The following is a 20,780-nucleotide window of genomic DNA, read 5'->3' on the forward strand; positions in this document are numbered from 1 at the left end:
CTCAGTTATACAACTTCACATATAATTCAAATGTTGCAATTATGGACTATTTGGTTACCAAATCTCTCTGAATCTCAGTTTCTTTATAAAATAACCCTCATGACTAGTGTAGGCTTATTTCAAGGCATATTAGAATTATATGATGGGAAATTTATTACTTAAATTCACATCCCTCTCTGTACCCTCAGGGTAGTGATCCCTCTCCAAATAATCATTTTCCTTGGAAAGATGTAACTGATAACAATATAGATTTACTGAACTAGATTGTATATTTTATTAAAAAATAATTACTGTTCATGTGAACCTAGTCTATAGCTTAGAGTAAGCAGTTTGGAAATCATTTGCTGAATTTCCGTTTCAGAAGCGAAGCAAAGGCCAATGTGGGTAATCACAGAAAACACTAAATAATGGCTGAGAACAAGATTTCCCTTTTAACTTCCTCTTTTGATGGAGGGAAGACGATTGAACAAGATGGAGAGAATGTAGTGGTTGGAATATGTACATCAAATACACAAAAGTGGATTTGTAGTTTGTTTAGTTCTATCCTTCTATTTCACTAAATTCACTTTTCCTTTTAGAAATCTATAGACCTATTATGAACACATGTGTAATTTTTTGCAAAAATATGATTTTTATAGTCAGGAAATTCTGTATCTCTCTATACAGCAGGGACATTTTTCTTCGTGGATTTATTGGCACCAGACATATTTTATTAGCACAATCATAATGCGTTGAGGAGCAAGTACCTAACTAGTCTTGAGAAGTCACTGAATAAAGCCAAAGTGAGAAAGAAGAGACTACCTGCACTGACTGTCCTTGTTTCTCTGCTACTCTCTTTTGATGTCCTCATCATTGGAATTTCTGCAGATGTGTAGATGCCCACTGCAGCCTGTCTGGGATGTGTCATTAAAGTCTTCAAGAATGAGTTATACAAGGCTAAATTGTGTGGGACATATCTTAGGTACACTGAAGTCAATAATTATACAAACCGATTCAATGAAATACATAGACTTGAAACAGAAAAAGGAAGGAAAGAAGGAAGGGAGTAAGAGGAGAAAATAATTTAGAAGGGATTTTAAATGAACTCATGATATTTTGTATTTTTATACTATGTACTAAAACTCTTTATTGCCAAATGTCAGTGTATTATTATAATTGATATTTATGTTTTGCTCATTTGACAGTCTCTTGGGTGGGATATCCCAAGTAAGCAGGCAACATTCTCTACATTCTGAATCAAGGACACAGGGTTTCTCCAACTTGTAACTCCATCATCCCTCACCTGGTAGTGCCTAGTCTGCATCCCTGTCTAGCTGGGGAAGGAGAAATGGCACATTCACAACTTCTCCCATAAATGTTATTACAAATAAGTGTCACAATACAATGAGTCCCATTTGGTTGGTGAGAGCTCATTACCTACATGGCTGAGTTAAGGGGAACAGAGAATGTAGTACTAAATGGTCAACTACTTCCCAGTGACAAGGTTACAGTATAGGAGCTGAAACTAAATTTGGACAGGTATGCCTATCTACTTCATGTTCTTTTCATTTTAGATTCCCAACAGGAGACTATAAGACTAGGTAAATCACCAATATATTGTTACAATATTACAAATTCATAAACTTTGACTAACTTAAAAAGGACTCAAGTTATTTTGTAATTGTATTTCTTCCTTTCCATTTATCAGAGAAAAATGGTGGAAATGCAGGAGACAGAACCACAAAGTATTCTGCATGTTTGGGAGTTTATCATATTTTTAAATATATTTTTATAATGCTATCACAGCTGCCCCATTTTTCTCCCCTTTATCCTCCTAATCCAGTATCCCCATTCTCTCGAGTATCCCTCCTACTTATTTCATGTCCATAGGTCCTACATATAACGTCTTTGGCTTCTCCATTTCCTACACTGTTCTTAACCTTCCCCTGTCTATTCTGTGCCTACCAATTATGCTGCTTATTCCCTGTACCTTTTCCCAATTCTCCCCCTACCCTCTTCCCACTGATAACACTCCATGTGATCTCCATTTCTGTGATTCTGTTCCTGTACTAGTTGTTGGCTTAGTTTGTTTCTGTTTAGGTTCAATTATTGATAACTGAGTTTATTATCATTTTGTTGTTTATAGTTTTGATCTTCTTTTTCTTAGGTAAATCCCTGTAACATTTCACATAATAAGGGCTTGGTGATGATGAACTCCTTTAACTTTATCTTGTCTGGGAAGCGCTTTGTTTGCCCTTCCCTTCTAAATATCTTTTCTGGATAGAGTAATCTTGGATGTAGGGCTTTGCTTTTCATGATTTTGAATACTTCCTTCAAACCCCTTCTTGCCTGTAAGGTTTCCTTTGAGAAATCAGACAATAGTCTTATGGGAACTTTTCTTGTAGGTAACTGACTCCTCATGAAGGCTTTAAGATTTTCTCCTTATCTTTAATCTTGGGTAATTTAATTATGGTGTGTCTTGGTTTGTTTTTCCTTGGTTCCAACTTCTTCGTGACTGTTTGAGCTTCCTGAACTTGTATGTCCATGTCCTTTGCCAGACTGAGTAAGTTTTCCTTCATTATTTTTTCAAATAAGTTTCAATTTCTTGCTCTTTCTCTTTTCCTTCTGACACCTCTATGATTCGGATGTTGGGACATTTAAAATTGTCCTTGAGGTTCCTAAGCCTTCCCTCATTTTTTGAATTCTTTTTTCTTTATTCTGTTCTAGTTGACTGTTTATGTCTTTCTTCTGTTCCAAATCATTGATTTGAGTCCCAGTTTCCTCCCCTTCACTCTGGGTTCCCTGTACATTTCTCTTCATTTCACTTTGTATAGCCTTCATGTCTTCCTCTATTTTGCATACTCAATCATTTCTGTGAGCATCTGAATTACCAGTGTTTTGAACTCTGCATCTGATATGTTGGCCGCCTCCTCATCACTTACTTATTTTCCTGGAATTTTGATCTGTTCTTCCATCTGGGCCATATTTCTTTGTCTCCACGAACCTGTTATATTGTACAGTGCAGAGCCTTAGGTATTTGCCAGGGTGGGACAACCCATTTAGTTACATTGTGGTGCTGTATATGGGAAGGGGTCAGAGAGGGAGACACTTGCTCAGCTCTCACCTTGCTCTCCGTCACTTCCCCTGCTTCCCACAAGTGAATCGTGCCCTTTCAGGTGCTGCCCTGGTGCTGATTCCAAGATGGGTGTGCTTATGTATGTTCTAGGACCCTGTAAGCACCTCCAACAGACTCTCCTGTAAGACTGGTCATTCTCCTGCCACCACAACTCCCACTGGTTTTTACAGCCAGAGATTTTGAAGCTCTAGTTTCCTGTGCTGAAACCCTAGGTCACAGGGTCTGTCACACTCCCCAGGTGTTTCTCCTGGCCTATCCGCACGGGAGTGTGGGACTGCCTGGTCCACCAGCCACCGCCTTGCCAAGCGTCCTCTCTGCCCCACCTGCCGGTCTCCACCCCTCCTGCCAGCCTGTAACTGAATGTATCTTCTTCAACTCCTCTGTGTCAGACTTCTATATGGCTTGCTATTCTGGCAGTTCTGGTTGCTTTGTTTTTAAATTGGCTGTTATCCTTCGTTTGCTTATGAAAATTGATCATATTTTAATGTCAAATGCAGGCACTCATGTCATCCTATGGCTTCAGCAATAGAATCTATATTACAACTTTCTGAGACATTTACTTAAATGAATTTTTAATTACTTTATTGTTCAATTACATTTGCCTGAATTTTCTCCCCATCCCTCCCCCATACTTAAATAATCTGTGGTGAAAATAAATAATAATTGATATGAACAAAATAATTAGATGGATTTCTTTTAAATCTGACTTGATTACTCACTCATATGAATTATTGATTAAATTAACCGATCAATTACTAATGAATGTCAATATGTCTTTTATAAGAAAGAGTATTTTTAAAAATTAAGAGTAGCAACATCTGCCCTGGCTGGTGTAGCTCAGTGGATTGAGCACAAGCTGTGAACCAAAGCGTTGTGGTTCACAGTCCATGCTGTGATTCCAAATCAGGGCACATGCCTGCGTTACGGGCCAGGTCCCCAGTGGGGGCCACATGAGAGGCAACCACACATTGATGTTTCTTTCTCTCTTTCTCCCTCCCTTCCCCTCTGACTAAAAATAAATAAATAAAATCTTTTTTTAACAAAAGGAAGATTTGAATAAATAGTCTAACCATGCAGAACACTCATGTATTTGTAACCAGGACTGACCAAGGACACTAAATACAACCATGAAAAATGCTCCATGCCATATATTTAAATAAAAATGCAAAGTGCATAATATTGTAGATATAGTAAAATTCAGCATAAAGAGGGTGGACAATGGGTAAGAATATAGATTGATGCATGCTTTTCCCTATTTATTCTCACCCCACTCCTTAGGTTCCATTAAGTGTCATTGCTCAATTCTTAAAGTTTTTCTCCTCTATGACTAGTTATGAAGTCTGGTGTTTCTTGTCTAATTCACTTCAACATGTTCCCATCTTGACATCCTGTTAACTTGTTTGAAACCATTTTCTCATCTTTGTTTCCACATAGACTCTTTTCTCACTTGTCTGTTTCTGTTCACAGTGTTCCCCTTAGCCCTAGTCACACAAACTGGAAATTGTAGAGTTGTATTTAACTCTTCCCTTTTTACACCCAATGTACACGAGTGATTACTGTTAAGAAAATATTTCTTTTTTAAATTTTTAATTATTTATTTATCTTTAGAGGGGAAGGGAAGGAGAGAAGCATCAATGTACGGTTGCCTCTCGTAAGTCCCCTACTGGGAACTGGCCCGCAACCCAGGCATGTGCCCTGACTGGGAATTGAACCGTGATCATGTGGTTCGCAGGCCCACACTCAATCCACCGAGCTATGCCAGCCAGGGCAAAATATTTCTTATATATCCTTCAATTTTATTCTTACTGTGTCTATCCATGTTTAGGTATTTCTTACCATATAGATGGTTCTTGGAATTAATTTCTATATTTTAGACTTACATGCCTAAATTTAACCTTTCATGTTTTAAATCAATTATCTAAATATTATTTTTGTTATGATCATTCTCATCTTTAAAATGTGGCTACCTTAATAATGCATTAAAACACTTTTTATTAGGTAATTTACTTACTACGATTTAAAACCTTGGCTATGTTTTCATAAAACTGAATGTGTGTTCAAAGATACATGACATTTATTTATATTTTTGAATAAATATCTACTATATAAGAATAAATATAAAGATAAATTTTATAAAATTATGTTAATTAAACAAGTATAAAAGCAGCACATTAAATCATGTAAATAATCTTATTTCTAAAAGATGTTGACTTTGAATAACATGTTAATAAAATAAACTCTATGTCTTCATCTGAAAGTATTGAGCACGTACTATCAAAGGCACCATAATAGATGCTACTGTGAATATAAAATTATCTAGACATATTCTATCTTTAAGTGGTTAGTGAGAGGGAAATATGTTTTTATAGATCTTTAGTTAAAATAGGATGAAATCATGTATGATATAGCTAAGTGGTCTGAGACACATAAGATGTGTAATAAATGATGAATATAATATGATTAATGTTTCAAGACAGAGTCCTCAGGAAGACTAGAGTCATTAATAGAGGGGAATTTCAACTGGGGGGGGAGAGCAGGTTTGTGAGAGTATATAAAAATTCAAATGTTAGTGTTTTATTCTAAATATGTTTTAAATTTACTTGCAAATTAATGTTTTTTTTCCTTTCAGTAATGACCTTTGCTATTTCATGATCCTCAAATGTATTTCTTAACACATTAAACAAGGCAGTGTGAAATAGAAATTTTAATTCTCTATAGAATATAACTTCCAAGTTACCAATGTATTGGTAGCTATGTCAATGAAAAATTGAACCAGAAAAGTTAAAGAGGCAAGAAAGACTTTATGGAAATTCACAACAATACAGAGAAAGTCTAATCTCAACTCTGTCAAAAAAAAAAAGGAAAGATCTTAAGCACTGAAGTGAGCTACTGAAAAAGTACTAGATGATCAGAAAAAAAGTTGGTCATTGTGAGGAGGCCATCTGTATTTGCTAAGTGGAACTCAATTAAAGTTATAGCCTTACCAATGAAGGGGGTTGAGTAGAGGGGTGGTTCTATTATATTTTCCAAGGGATAGCTCCCAGGTGCCTGGAAAAGACATTCCTGTACTGACATGGCAAGAGGATGGGGTGAGGGGGAGAGAAAGAATTTACAAATGCAAGTTTTCCAAAGTAAATGCTCTAAGAAAAGGAAAATCGTGGAACTAAGGTGGGGCAATGATGGCAGGGGAGACAGGGTGGAGGTTAATAAAGGGAGAAAAATGGGACAACTATAATAGAATAATCCATAAAATAGGTTTAAAAAAAGAAAAGGAAACTCAGGGACCAATAGTCAGGAAGTAACATTTAGTCAAGTTGAGGAGAATGTTAAGACCATCATCATCATTTATTAAGTCAAAAGGTAAAAAGCTCAATCATGATTTGGTGGATACAGGGGCACAATTGAGTGAAATGACTAAAAATTCACTCAAAGAAGAACATAATTGCTATAATAAGACACGTTCATTCTAGATCCAGAGAACAAACCTGTTTTTTACTATGAACAATGAATGGAATTTTGGTGAAACAATAATTGCTCTCAGGGAACTTAGGAAAATTTCAAAATTATTGTGTAGGTATAAGTTTCTATAAGAAACAAAGATTTTCTCATAGTTAAATTTGCTGTTGTTTTTACTTTATTAAAAAAGTGGGGAAATAGTAGTAAAAACATGCTAAAAGTCAGTTAGAAATCCAAATAGTGCATTGCATTATTAACATAAATATAATAATATTCTTAAGCAGTTTGTGGGGTTGTACTTTTAAATTATCCCAAATTATTCAATAATCACATACATTTTCATTGTTCAAAAGATGTCAGAGACTGACAATGACAAATGATCTTGCATTCAGTTATTCAGTAGATAAAAATGTCCTATTCACAAATAAATAGCTTTGTCTGCTAGTGATTTTTAAAAGTTCTTTGTAAATCTGAGCCACTGCAGGAGAAGGTCTCTGTGCTGCTACACAGTTACCAAATGTTTCTCCTGAATCCAAAGGATGAAAGAGGCCCATCACATTCTGTTTATACCAGACACAAACTATAATCTTAAGGTAATGATCCCAGTTTTCAATTCGGAGTAGGAATCATCTTATTGTTAATGAATACATTCATTTTTATCTCAAGTATCCTCTTGGGTCATTCGTGGGTAGTCATGAGATTAGTACCGAGAAAGGAACAATACCAAATTTTTAAGCAGACCAATGAGTCAAGTTCTCTTTCATTGCACTGCATTTAACAACTAATCTCTTTGATTGTTAAAATATGTTTATAATTTAGTTCAACCACAAATCAGAAGCAGAATTATATAAACTTTCTGCAGTTATCTGATTACTTTTCAGTCTTAGAGATCAGGCTTTAATGGAGAATTCTCTGAAAATAAAAACAGTGAAAATAATCTTTCTTGATTCTAACCCCTCTATAGTTTATTTTATCCTCTTTTGAAAAATTGTTTTTTTTTAACTTTACACATAGATTTCTTATTTCCCTACTAAATTGTAAGCAAGCTAAAGGGACTGGTATTATGCCACATTACTTATTTGTATAGTTTTATTGCTTATTTTGTTACTAAGACTTTGTCAGGAGTTGATATAGAAAAGCTGTCTAAATGTTTGAATATGTATTGTGTTGAGATTGAAACTGGAAAGGTGAAAAGTCAGCATTTGTGCTGCCTGACAACTATCAGAACTAATAAACAGACAGGGATTGAATCTTTATGGGCACTTTATTCAGATGGCCAGTGATCTGAGAAGACAGAAGGTTATATACTCTAAGAGTCCACCTTACATTCCATTTCAAATCTACCATTTTTATGAAAAGAAAAGTGTAGATGAGGGGTTTTGAATTCAGGGGAAATGCCAATCAGATAAAAGCTGCAGCATTCTCACCCAGGCTGGTATGGCTCAATGGATTGAATGCCAGCCTGGGAACCAAAAGGTCACTGGTTCGGTTCCCAGTCAAGGCACATGCTTGGATCGTGGGCCAGGTTCCCAGATGGGCACACAAGAGGCAACCACACACTGGTGTGTCTCTCCCTCTCTCCCTCCCTTACCCTCTTTCTAAAAATAAATAAACGAAATCTTTTTTAAAAAGCTGTAGCATTCTTGTCGACTGATGATTCTTTATCTGTGTCCTAGATGGTTTCAGTTTCTAAAACAATAGCTTTTTACATGTATCAATTACTAAAATTATTAACTATATTAAAACTAAAATTTTTCAACTCTCGAGTTCTCTCATCAAAATAATAACACTTTAGCAAAATGTTCTTATATTCTCTAATTTAATAATTATTAATGTAATTTTATGAACAACTTACAGATAGATAAAAATAAATTAACACAAAAATATAATAAAAAACACAATTTTTAGTGCTTTCCATTTTTCCTAGTTATGGAAATTTGTTACTTAAGTTTGATTGGCCAAAGAGATTTTTTTTCCTGTAAGATGGATTTGGTAGTGCTTAGTTGTCTTTAACTTCATTCAAAAAAACTTTGTTAGATTGTATTGTGACAGTGGTCATATCAGTGTGCAATTAAAAAGAAACAGTACATGTATGAATGACTCATAAACATGGACAATGGACAGGGGATTAACTATGGGCTAGAGGGGTGGGCTGGGTAGAGGGGGACAAAGGGGAAAAATTGGGATAACTGTAATAAAATAAACAATAATAAAACATGAAAATTGGTGAACTTTTGTGTAGCCATTTTAATATTGAAAATGGAAGGAAATAAGGGACATTTTTGGCACATTATACTTTATTATTTCTGTTACAATGTACTGGGGCATGGAGGACCTGAGCCAATGCCTATGCTGCAACAAAGAGGGTCTGCACCACCAGCTAAATACCTGACCACAAGATATCCCACTGTTGGAAGCAACTGAGGCATAGCCACCTGCATCCTGCTGGAAACCAGTTCAATCCTCATCACCCCTCGTCTCTGCCTAGAGCTTTCCCCAGGAATGAGGCCCATAAATCTTCCAGACTTTCTGTTGCCAAATCAGCCTCCCTGATCAGAGGATATTGTCTTGCAAACACCTGTAAACAGGACACTGGGGGCAAATCAGAAGGGTGATCTATACACCTCAAGGGTCTATTACACAGTCTTAAAAAATTCTGCTGCTGTAAGCTCCTAAGACTCAGCCCTTCAGATCACATTGTCCTGCCTCAAATAATAGCCCTTCATTGGGACTTTTTGGTCCCTGGTCCTTTCTTGGCCACCTTGGCTACTAAACGATTTTAGAACGAGCCCTTCCCCAGGGTCCCTCTGGCCTACGTTTGTCTTGGTCCACCCCCAGGTATTAGGAACTATGTCTCTCAATGCCAGAGTTTGTTGAAAAGGAAAAGAACTATTTATTCAAAAGCTATACAGATTCAGAGTAATGGTGGAATGTCACCATTAAAAATCTCAAAGTCCCCCCAAACACCCACAAACACACATAGTCCTTCCTCCCCCGCGCTTCCCAGTCAGATCAGTCAAGCCAATCGTGGGTACCATATCTCAGGAAAACAAATAGAAGTTCATAGCTTGGCTAGACTCTCATTTCTTCCCAGTAATCTGTGCTTCACTGGCAGGCTTCCCGAAGTCCCCAGCACCATCAGCTTTGTTTCCGAGATTTCCAGTTTTTAATCCCAAACCATGTGTCCCCTTTTCATAGCCCACTAGGAAGAAAGAGTCCTTTCATCCCTTTCCTTCCCACATGATTTCACATGGTCCCTCCTTAACGTCTCCATTCCTAGTCCTGCATGGTCTCTCCTGTATCTTTCAAACTGCTAAGAGAGAGCTTTGCAAAGCTGCTACATCTTGTTTTCCTGCTTCCTAAATCACATGGTCAACAGAGCCTCCTCTTCACTCCCTAAACCTTGTGGTTAAGATCCAAGCCCCGGCTGGTGTAGCTCAGTGGATTGAGCACGGGCCTGTGAACCAGACAACCGCAGTTGATTTCAAGTCAGGGCACAAGCCTGGGTTGCAGGCTAGTTCCAGGCAGGGGTGAGTTTCCCAGCAGGGGATGCACAAGAAGCAACCATACACTGATGTTTCTCTTCCTCTCTCCTTCCCCTCCCCTCTAAAGATAAATAAATAAAATATAAAAAGAAAAAAGAACCAGCATGGCTGCTAAACCTGGGTTTAAATCCCAGTGTGAATCTTCCTCTGTAACTCCATTTCCGACTCCTCCCACAATCGGCTATACTTGTCAGCACTCCCGTATTTCAGGTTTTCTTGGCTGCCATAGTAAGTCTGGGCAGGTGGCCCAGTGTCATGGAGCAAACCATCTCCAAGCTCTCACACAGACACTGTAACCAGGGAGAGCTGTCTCCTAGTTACACCACAGGTCAAAGTCACTCCTATCTCCCTAGATAGACTGGTCAATATACAAAATAACTGTTTTTGCATATTAGGTATGATATGCTGTTGTTATTGGTATACAAAATAACTCTCAATGGCCCTGCTCCTTGGGTCCCATCCTTAAGCCAGACTTGTGAGGGTGGACACCCACATTCTGGATCCCGTTACAGGTCTTTGTCTGGGGAGCCCTGGCTGTACCCCATTAAACAACCACTATATGATAATTCTTCTACCACACCTCTATTTAAACGCCATGCCTATTTTCATGAATGTATAGTCATCTTTACCATGTCCGCACAAATTTATATAATTGTGTCGTTCAATGCCTTATTTACATGTACATATAATAGGGTATCATAAATTGCTTCTTCCTAGTTTTCACAGTGTTCAATTTACCAATATAAAAACTTTATTTAAGTTGAATTAAACCAGTAATTTTCAAAGTTCAGTGGCCCTCAGACCACCTGAAGGGCGGGTTGAGACTCTGATCACCTAGTCGTCCTCTCAGAGCTTCTAGTTCAGGAGGTGACAGTGGCTCCTTGACTTTTCATTTCCAGGTTATTCTGATGTTGTTGAACTGGGATCGCACTCTGATAACCAAAGTATATTATTGTGCAGTGGGATGTTTACAAATGTTTTTCCAATACATTGTATTGCATATTTGCAATTCCTTGGCATCTACACTATTTTGAGGTAGTTATTGTTTTACAAAGAAAGATAATTAAATTTGAGTTGTTACATTTTAAGTTAAAATATGTTGATTTTAATCCAGATTGATCTAACTTCCAACTTTTGAATATTTTTAACATTGAACAAAAATTTTTAAGTTTTTACTAATTGTTAGTTATTTTTACAGTTATTATAGCCTCTCATGTGAGGCAGAAATTTGTACACTTTTTACGTAGAGTACCTCAACATTCTTTATAGTATTAGAGTTCTCATATCAGAACTGTCCAGTTATTATATCCCACAAACATACAAAAAATTGGTACTGGGTGTAAAAACATAAATATTTACTCACATAATCTAATAAATGTTTATTTTATTCAAATATTTAACAATTATTAATTCACAATTGGGTCAGTTTGTAAAACTGATATTTTCTTCTGCTTTCAATTAATTAAAAATTGAATTAGTTCTCAATGGGACCCCAATGTCAAATATCTGCTTTGGCCCTTTAAAGGTAATCAGATCCAGGAGTAGTGGAGGGTCATTTTATCCTAATGGATTCCTCAGCGTCCCTGTCGTAATCAGATCAGTTATCACAACTCTTACAATACAGTACAATTCTAGAAACACACTTTCTTTTTTTTTCCCATTCACATTTTTTAATTTAATTCTTGTTCAAGTACAGTTTTCTGTCTTATATTCTCAGCCCTGCCCCCCTACACTTTCTAATTTAAATTTTTTATTCCTTTAAGAATTAATTCATTAAATCATCTAATATTCTTTATCACTACTATGTAGCATGAACTAAAAATATAAAAGCAAAAACAAAAGCTGTCTCCTTTTCTCAAAGAACTTATATAAACTATGGAAGGAAAGACAAGGAATTACTACACTGCATAATGATATGAATACAGAGGCTGAAACCCTGATATTCACAAAGCAGCATTCTTTCAAGAACTACCAGGTGTTCTGTGGCATAAGCAGGGAGGGAAAGAAAAGGAATGTGAACAAAGAGTAACTGATACCAGGAGGTCAGGTCTAGTTTGGATTTTTCCTGAGGGCAATGGTATGAAATTGAAAGGTTTTTAAATGTAAAGTGGCATTCATAGAACCTTCCCACCCAACAGCTCCTTCTTAAGTAAGCAGGCAGTGAATGCCTGAGGCATAGTCCAGAGTGAGTCTCTCCTGTCCTTTATAGAAGTCATTGTCATTGTCACCCTGGAGACTGCATCCCACCTGACTCTCAGGAAAACCGGCACTGCCTTTTTTCTCAAGGACTGAGACAAAGTATCTTTCTGGGAACCTATAAGCGTACTTACTTATATATACCTGGGGAAACGAAACAAAAAAAAACCAACAACAGAATTTGTTTATAAAACAATGTGTATTTATTCTTACATGTTTAAACTTTAGTCACCTTCCAAGTACTCTGTATTTGATACTGTATACCTATTGAGACCTCTTTTTTCCTTTCTGAAAACAGTTTCCAACTCATTGATTTTGATGCCTTTTAGTGCTTCTGCCATCTTTCGTTCCACTTTTTCCACATTGGCAAAATATTGCCCTTTGATAATTTTTTTATCCATGGAAACAACAAAAAAGGGGGCACTTGGGGTGAGATAGGGTGAAGAGGGAGGGTGGGGCATGGGGGGCACACCATTTTTGGTCAAAAACTGCTGAACACTCAGTGTGGTATGAATATGTACACTCGTAAATCACCCATCATGAAATGGGCAAGCACACTGAAAGAATCTTCAAAAAAAAATCCACTGAATCTGAAACACAAGCTCTCACGACAACACCAACTGTTGTTCCTGGAACACTCGACTAGCAGGGGAAGCCTGTACTATAAGGGGCCTGCCCTCCAGAAGATAATCCCAGTTTTTTGTGGAGTTCCTTCTCATATATATAAAATTTGCTCTTTTTCTTTAACACTAAGACCCCCCAATTTTTTTCTCAGTGGAATGTACCTCCATATCCTAAATACCTAAATATCTACCTCCAATACCTCTTTCACCTACTCCAGAGCCGTGAGTAGGTGAAGAATGCAAGGCAGTCTCCATTCAAATTTCTGACCTTCCACATTTTCTGGAGTAGAAAAAACGGATGTGCTGATGGAGATGGTGATCCCAACCAGAACTGACTGTGGTCACAAAAGGGGCTACGTACTAAACCTGTCAAGCTCAGGGGTGGTCTGCATGGCAGCCTTAGAAACTCCGACTGAAAGAAACCACACAGGATGTTCTGAAATGAAAACTTCTTAACTAGAGGTGAGTCATGGAGAGTCATCAAGTCTAGTCCACTATCTTCCTTGACAAAGGTCAATCTTAACTGAGCCGGATTGTTGTCTTTTTGCATCTAAGGTGACATATCTTTGAAATGTCCAAGTAAACCCTTTTTCCAAATCCCTCAGGGCACAACGTCCCACCACAGCTGGACCAGGGAACCCTTCATAGTTATCTTCGCCCCCCAGACCCACCCCCAACACCATCTCTTTATGCCGTAAGAGTTCATTGTTAACTGTGTCACCCTCACCAATGCAAAACAAGTATTTGTCCCTTCGTTTATTCTGTATTCAATCTCAGAGACTTCCCTGCTTTGCCTTCTTCTGCCTCCCGCATGTATCACCAACGGATTTCATGTAACCCCCCTTACGCCTCCACCTCTGAAATACAAAACCGCCATTCTCTGGAGCATTTTCTCAGTTCACTGATATGTTTGCTTCCAGACAATTGTCATCAGTTTGGCTTAATAGAAAAAAAACCTGCCCTGGCTGGTGTAGCTCAGTGGACTGAGCGCGGGCCTGCGAACCAGAGAATCTCGGTTCGATTCCCAGTCAGGGCACATGCCTGGGTTGCAGGCTGGTTCCCTGCAGGCCAACTCCCAGCAGGGGACGCATGAAAGGCAACCATACATTGATGTTTCTCTCCTTCCCCTCTAAAGATAAATAAATAAATAAACAAAATCTTAAAAAAAAAAAGAAAAAAACCCTCAAAAATTATTACCAATGTGTATGTTTTTTATGTTGACAGAACTCACAAAACAAGGCAGAGGCCGCAGTTAGAAGGCACAAGAAATATTTAAACAAATCTAGATCCACAATTATGTTAAAAGGAAAAATGCCCCAATAGAGAATCAGAAAGGAAAGTTGGAGACAATGTTAGAGTAATTCATTATATCCACCAAATGTTGCTTTGTTTGATTTTGAGCAAAGTGCTTTGAAGAAAATTTGCTCATAATCAGAAAACAGAGATTTTCTTTTTCTTTTTCTTTTTTTAATATGGAACACTTCATGAATTTGTGCAAAGGCCACGCTAATCTTCTCTGTATTGTTCCAGTTTTAGTATATGTGCTGCCGAAGTGAGCACAAATCCTTAGAGATTTTAAATTTCGAAATATTTTGACAAAGCTTTACATACCTTGCCTGAAAGTATATTTCTTTTTTATATTTATTTACCCAAAACCTGAGAGATTTTTTATGTGTCTATTGTTTGTTTCCTGTTTTTCTTTTTTTATAATATAACTTCAATTCCCAACTGATTGCTTGTGAGCTGATGAGGAACCAATTAATTTAGAGATAAATAGGACCTATGTCATAATTTACTTTTTTGCTTACCCAAATAAAGTTGTTTATTATTGTTTCCCCTCTCTGTAAATTTTCTCAATATTTATCAAGATGCACCCTTAAAAAATACAAAGTATAAAATATTAGCGCCCTGGCTGGTGTAGCTCAGTGGATTGAGTGCAGGCCTGCGAACCACATGATCTCGGTTCTATTCCCAGTCAGGGCACATGCCTGGGTTGCAGGCCAGTTCCCAGCAGGGGACTCATCAGAGGCAACCGTACATTGACATTTCTCTCCTTCTGTCCTTCCCTCCCCCTCTAAAGATAAATAAATAAAATCTTTAAAAAATAAAAATAAAATAAAATATTGAACTGTATACTTTTAAGCAGGAGATTCTTTAAACATTATATGACTGATAAAAGAATGTAATAATAGTTAGGGTGGGCGGGGATAGGAAGAAGCTCCAGTTGGACTTTGCCAAGACGGACATCCTCACAGTAACCTGAGCCCGAGGAAGGGACTACTAATGCCGTATTGCTTCTTTGTTCAGAGGGCACCAATCCCCAGCTCCCACGGGGAGCCAACGAAAACAAAACCCCACTACATTCCCTGCTTGGGCGTGACTTCTCCCGGCCTCATCCTGCAGACTGGGAGAATCTCACCCGGGTGCGCAAACCCCAATAAAGCTCTTTATCGCCTACTTTATGGCTGATTGGCATTTCTTTCTCGGCGGAGCCTAAGAAAACCTCTCAATAATAAAAATTTAAATCGATCCACTGAGTCTTGGAATTGAGAGCTTTTTTTGTTTAGTTTGCTTTCTTTTATACAGAGAGCTATTTTATAAATTTTCGTGTTACTTGAGTAAAGGGGTTTGTTTCCTGTGCATATCAAAGCCCCAAACATAGGAACAAGAGTCTGCAGCAAAGAAAGTACGGGTTTATTTTTAGAAAGTGTCTCTGAGACACAGGTGAGCCAACGTTCAAACACCTGGTTCCCTGATGGCTTCCTGAAGATGGGTTATGTGTGGGGAACATCATTAATCATGGTGACTAAGAGTGTTAAGGTTACGAGCAGGGTTTTAGTCACCACTGATTGGTTGTCACTATGGTAGGGGGTAGATAATCAATTGGTCCTGATGTCACCAATGGCAGTACCCTGACGAACCTTGGTGCTTTTCTGGGCCTGGAGCAGAAACTCACCTGAGACCTAGATGTCATCTCTAGTTTGACCAAATCCCTGTCTCTAAGGTCGTCAATAGTCAGAGGCATTGTTACTAAGATTATTTGATACTGACTAAAACCTCATTGTCTTGAGGGCTTAATGTTGAAAGGAGGGGACATGCAAGGGAGAAGGAGGCAGGTGAGTCAGGGTGTTGGATGAGAGCAGTTTGAAACAAAAGGAAAGAAAGAAAGGTTTTATTAAAGAAACAAAGTTTCAACCTGGTTAGATTCACAAAGAATAGAAATACTTCTGTTATTTTTTCTTTATTCTACACTTGTTCTTATATCTATGATTGCTGTTCTAAAAGATAAGGCCAGAATATCAAGCGATTTTTAGTGTTGAACTTTGATATCTGTTTCTATAATTAGGATATTTTTATTTCATTTCTCAAGAAAAGAGATAGATGTTTTCCTAACAAAGCCCTTTCCTTTCAATAAGAATCTACTCTATCATATATAAAGTATATATTTATGATATATATGTATCAAACATATATATTCTCTCACTGTAAATCTGTATACTGTTTTTCCCTCAGGAAACATGAGAATACTAGGAATCCCAAAATACTTCTATCATCCTCAGTCGTTAGGGTGGCCATTGATGCAGACTGTGAAAGAATTCACAAAGAGCGGAAAATGCATAGCAAAACGTTTAGCTTTCCAAGGGAGGAAAGGGGCTAGGGAGGGAGAAATGCGTCAGCACCAAAAGGCTGGGACTGTGAGCTTTTACTGGATTAGGAAGGGTCAGGGTTTGCTTTGGTGTGGCTGCTGGGTTGTTCAGGGTGTCACAACACAGGAGGTTTCAGCTGGTGTTGTGTAAGCTATAGTTTTCTCCAATATGATCTTTTGCCTGCAGCTGTGGGGTGTGATTGGTCACTTTCTGCTCTTGCTTTTCTAGTACTTTTTTAGTCCTGGGGACAGAAGCTCAAGAGTAAAATAGCAGTCATGTCTAACAAGGTCAAAGCTCTTCTTGGAAAGTGGTGCCACAGTAACAAATGGTGCCAGCTTTGTCCTTTCATCAGTGATGAAAGAAATAAATCTGCATTCATTTTAATTTCCATAAGTATAGAAAGGGAAAGAAAGTAACTACACCACAAAACCAACATCAAAAATTTTTAATATTTAGCAACATCTCTTTTTTACATTTTTATTTTCATTGACTTTTAGTGAAAAGGAGGAAGGGAAGGGCGCAGGACAACATCGATTTATTGCTCCACAGCCCAGAAGCAAGTCCACAGCCTTCATGTTTCAGAACGATGCTCTACCTGTGCAAGCTTCACATTTCTGGATGATGCTCTAACCAATCGAGGGACTCGGCAAGGACCTAGAATTTATTTTTCCAGAATAAAATATATCAGTGTTGACCTTAACATTTTTAAGTACCCTTAAACTCTAAAAGAAAATGTATTCTTTTTTAATCCCTGAAAACCGACAGTACTGGTCCTTTACATTATTTCATACAGAAATTGACAGAATACTACATATTTATACACATACAAATATCCACACAGTTGTAGAAAGAAATGTGGTAATGTGTTTAGTATTTTCCCACGTGATTACCTTTAAATGAAAATATTTGTATATTGAGAGACACCTTTTCATGGCCTTTGTGTGTTACTATTGTCAGCATTTCAAGAATATGGGTATAGAGAACAACACAGAAAGAGATATATTTTTTTCTTCAGAGAAAGGGCTAGATATCTTTCATAAACAGATAACAAACTGAACTAACAAGTGAAAGAGAGACAGTCTCATAGATAGAAAGCAGGCTGACAGCTGTGGGGGATGGAGGAGTGCAAGGCTCAAGCGAAAAAGAACAAGAGAGAAAGAACTAATGGGCACAGACAACAGTGTGACCGTTGCTGAGGGAGGAGGAGGAAGGTGGTAAAGGAGGGACGAATGGTAATTTAAAAATCGAATAATAATAACAACAACAATAATACAGTCTCTTCGTGGGGCTATGTTTGGGCAAGTTTACGAGAAGCCCGCTTAGAAAATTGAGTTTCCATGGCTTAGGATTTCTTAGCTCTGACAGAAATTCATAGTGCGCATGTGGCATCTACCTGGGCCACTCCATATCCCATTTGTAAGACTTGAGGGTCAAGGAGAACTGATGCCCACATGCCGCGTATCCTATCTCTTAGAAAATAGGTAATAAAAGCATTAATCTGACCTGGGAATCTCAATTCTGTGCGGTCAGACATGACCCATTGGAAGGCAATCTTGTCAAGTTACAAACAGGCTAAAATCTCCAGCTCTTAACCCCTTACTACATATTCAACTACAGAAGAAAATTACATAGAATGACATATGAGGCCTGCCCAGAAAGTACTAGCCATGTAATGTGAAAAATAGAGACACTTATTGAAGAAGATACAAGATACAAGAAACATTCTACCCAGGACAGGCACTCAGTCCCCTTCAAAGTAAGCACCTTGGGACCTCAAACAGTTCTCCCAATTGTGATCAGCTGCTCCATCCTATTTTTCTGAATCACATCAATGGTCTAAAATCTCTCCCCTTTTAAAGGTGACTTGAGTTTTGGGAAAACCCAGAAGTCACAGGGCACCAAATCTGGGCTGTAGCAAAGCTGAATCACCTGGGTGATTTGATGTGTTGCCAAAAACCTCTGTAATGAGACATGATGCATGAGCGGACATGTTGTCATGATGAAGCTGCCAATCACCAGGTGCTCACAGCTGTGGCCTTCTGAATCATCCAAAGTTTCCACGGAGGAATGCTTAAGCTTAACGCAAAATTTGATGCACATTCATTGCTCTGTTCACTTAGTCATTTTCAAAGTGACGGCCACACAGTACACATGCCCACTCAATGATGTCTACCACCGTTACGCATTGTTTATGCATATGCATTCGAGTCCACTATTTTTAGCTGCCAAGGTACCATCAATGTTCTCATTGTATTAAAAATGATTGGACTTTTTCTGGACAGAACTCTCTTTTTTCTATTGCCGATACATATTTTTCTATTGCTGATACCTAATTACACGAATAAAAACACACTTGTAAAAAAAGTATAGTATGATGAGTTTTGATTAATGTATGTCTGTTAGGCCCCCAAAGATATACTCCAATTTAATCACTTTAGCATTTTCATTTGTATCCTGCTCAACCAGCTTCTACTCTGAAACTTTCTGGGCAATGATTGTTTCTTATTTCTATTCCCATAAATTAGCTTGCCTCTTCTTGAAGTTCATTTGAAATAAACCATTTTGTATAGGTTCTTTATGGCTTCTTATTCTCTAAATAATGTTCCTGAAAGTCATCATGCTGCTGTATAATTACATATTTTTAATTATTGCCAACTAAAGTTTTATTATATATATAAGCACAAGTTGTCACCCATTCTTCTGTAGATAAACATATTGTTTCTAAGTTTTGATTCTTATGAATAAAACTGCATTAATGTTTTGTGAGTCTCCTTATAAATATTTTTGGGTAAATACCTACAAGTGGATTGAATAAATCATATGGAGTACTATAAAATAAGAATTCAAGGGGGTAGGGCCCCCAAACTGGAATTATCTTCTGGAGGGAGGGCCCCTTTTAGTACAAGTTATCCCTGCTAAATGAATGTTCTAGGACCCCATCTGTATCACAGTACCAGTTGGCATTTTTGTGAGATGCTGCATTTAGCTTCAGTGAATTTTGTGAAGATTCTTTCAATGTGTTTGCCCATTTCATGATGTATGATTTATGAGCATATCTGCTCACACCTCATTGAGAGCTTAGCAGTTTGTAGGGGGGAAAAAAACCAGTATGACCCCCATGGGGTCATGCTAAATGTTTACGTGATGTCTCCCTGAATGACTTTTTTGTTCCCTGGGATGAAAAGCGTCTTCAAAGGGAAACATTTAGCAGATGTGGAAGAGATGAAATGAAAAAATGGTAGAATCACCAAAAGACATAAAAATCAATGAGTTCAAAAACTATTTTGAGCAGTGAAAAAATATCTTGATAGGCATATTGCATCAAATGGAGGGTACTCTGAAGGCGACTGACGTTTAAACATGTAACAATAAATACACAATTTTTATAAGTAAATTCTGGTTTTGGGGGGGTCCCAGCTTGTATGGCATATGCTTAACTTTTTGAGAAATTGTTAATCAGGTTGCTGTAGTGGCTCAACCATTTTATACTTCTACAAGAAAAGTATGATGACTTCAGATATTTTTTATACTCTCCAACACTCTAGTGGTTATAAAGTGATATCTCATGTTGTTTTAATTTGTATTTCCTTATGATAAATGATGTTGAATAACTTTTCATATGCATTTGTTATTGGTATCTACTCTCATGAATTGTCTGACTATATCATGCTTCTAAATGTGCTAGTTATCTTTCTATAGCTTTAATGAAATACTTTATGTCTTTTTTACACACATATATATATATGCTTATACTTTTTTATATACTATACACAAGTATTAAATACTTTCAATTTATAGCTTTCATTTTTAATGTATTTTACTTGTTCAAGTACAGTTTTCTGTCTTTTACTCCCATCCCAGCCTACCTCCACAGTGCTCCCCCTCCCTCCCATTTCCACCCCCCTTAGTTCTTGTCCACGTGTCCTTTATACTTGTTCCTGTAAATCCTTCCCCTTTTCCCCTGAAATTCCCTCCCCTATCCCCTCTGATCACTGTCCCCCTGTTCTCTATTTCAGTGTCTTTGGCTATATTTTGCTTGCTTGTTTGTTTTGTTATAGCTTTTATGTTTTATGTTCTTAGAAATGAATTCTAGTAAGTGGTTTTTAATTTTTATGAAATTCTATCTATCTTTCTAAAATTTTTTTGATGATCAAGAGTGTTTAATCTGTGGACAGGAAGGGGTCACATACTAAACCCA

General features: G+C 37.5%; 1 pseudogene; it reads right to left on the reverse strand.

Annotated features, from left to right (window-relative positions):
* Window positions 1-14,401: 14,401 nt before the first annotated feature.
* Window positions 14,402-14,495, reverse strand: LOC118994476 (uncharacterized; annotated as a pseudogene).
* Between the last annotated feature and the right edge of the window lie 6,285 nt (window positions 14,496-20,780).

Source organism: Sturnira hondurensis, unplaced genomic scaffold (assembly GCF_014824575.4).
Source record: "Sturnira hondurensis isolate 20B ecotype Veracruz unplaced genomic scaffold, ASM1482457v3 Scaffold0000880, whole genome shotgun sequence".
Lineage (NCBI taxonomy): Eukaryota > Metazoa > Chordata > Mammalia > Chiroptera > Phyllostomidae > Sturnira > Sturnira hondurensis.